The sequence below is a fragment of the Protobothrops mucrosquamatus genome, unplaced genomic scaffold (assembly GCF_001527695.2).
Source record: "Protobothrops mucrosquamatus isolate PMUCROS unplaced genomic scaffold, P.Mucros_1.0 scaffold_253, whole genome shotgun sequence".
Lineage (NCBI taxonomy): Eukaryota > Metazoa > Chordata > Lepidosauria > Squamata > Viperidae > Protobothrops > Protobothrops mucrosquamatus.
This window is the reverse complement of record NW_015386329.1, coordinates 1,155,170-1,157,060: the sequence shown is the minus strand read 5'-3', so window position 1 is coordinate 1,157,060 and position 1,891 is coordinate 1,155,170.

Below are 1,891 nucleotides of genomic sequence, written 5' to 3'. Positions count from 1 at the left end.
AAATCTTTAGTCCCTGAATCCTGTAGCACAAACATCTCTGTTAAAAAGAGAAATATTGATAATGGTATTGTGGGAAGAATCCAGAGAAAGAAATATTTTGGGAAATATTAAAAAGGCAAAATATATTTCCTCAAAGGAATAATGGAGAAGATCTTTAAAAAGGCAGAACCCCCCCCCCCAAGTCTCTCTGCCCCAAACAGAAACCAGGTCTGCAGAAATGCAGATGTGATAATCTTGTCAAAAAGATTGGAGCCAGGAAGCTTGGATTTGAAAGAAAGATCCCTAGAATCAACAATCCCACACACCAAATAATCAAACAGTCATTAGCCACAGCCCAGGGAAGCAGGATATGACCTTTGGGACATAATAGGATTAACCCACCACCATCAGAATACCAGAAAGGCACACTCAGACTCAGGTCAAAGTTCATGCCACAGGAACAACTCCAAACAAAAACCCAAGAAGGTATAAAAATCCACCACTCCCTACTACATGTGGTCAGTTTTTTCCAGAGCCATCTTTCTGTCTGGGTCTCCTCTTCAATAAACTACAACCTTCTTTCTAAAGCAGTCGCCATGTTGTTTATTCCCAGCTTGGACTGGACCCTGATGAATATTTTTCTTTTTACAGTATGGTACTAAAAAGGAAATTTCTACAGTGCTGATGCCATTGAGATTTTATGAAATATATTGTGTTTATATTGTTAAAGATTGCAATTTGCACAAGAAGTTGATTTTGAAATGGAATAAAAAATATACATGGAAATCAGTATCACCATTGTTCAATTGCTTTCTGCCAAATTCAAGCAATGTGAACTTGAAGGGGTCTGGTACCCACAAGAGAGATTTAATTCATAAAGCACACTCTTGCTTTACGTACCTATGGTCTTTGTGAAGTAACCTCATGGAGAACAAATAGTATTTGGCCTTACAGGATGATAACTTCTTCCTACATCTGGTCATTTATCATAATAAAGGATTTTGATTTGACTTGACTTGACTACTTCTTCAAAGTCTGAATGCTAAGAAACAATACAACTCAAGCTCTGCCTACATTTTCTCCTAGTTTTCACCCAGTCCCTTCAGACTCTTCCATGTAAGAACATGGATAATATGTGAATTCTTCAGCCAATCATTTCTGATACAAATTGGTTTATTACACAATCTGTTGAGAGATTATACCCCAATAAACCTGAGATTTAGCAGAAATGATGAGGATGATGAAGGTAAAAGCGATACCACTCTTCCTTCCAGACCAATACATCATTTTGCATGCTCTTCCCTAAAAGAAAATGTCAAGGTATTATAAAAGTGATTAAAATAGGCAGAACAAATTGACTGGCAACTGGATAATACAGTTAATACAATGAAAAGCAGAAAATAAAGTCAACCTGGACTGATTGACAATATTGCTGCAAACTAATTTTGCTCTGTTTTAAACACAACCCCATAAATATTAACTACATATTAATAATTAAAATGAAATATATTATTCATTTTGAACACTCTAAAAACTAACTTCAATATTGCAGATCTGGATTTTTTGTAAATATTTTTTTTAATCAATGTTTGAAATTTTTTTGCATTATTTATTTTAAAACATAAGGGACAAACAAATGATTTAATTAAAAAGTGCGTAGTGACTGGAAAATTAAATACCAATGAATACACAGAAAATCTACAATTATTCTAAAATTTAAACATTATTTCATTGATTAAATAATTGAATATATAAAATTACTCTTACTATATTGTCTTAAATAATTGAAAATCATCATGCTACATTATACACTATACTACTCTAATACTAATCAGAGTAGTATATGAATACTAATACAATATATTAAACTTGTATGCTGTTTAACTCTCAGTGATTCAAGGAGGCTCATAAT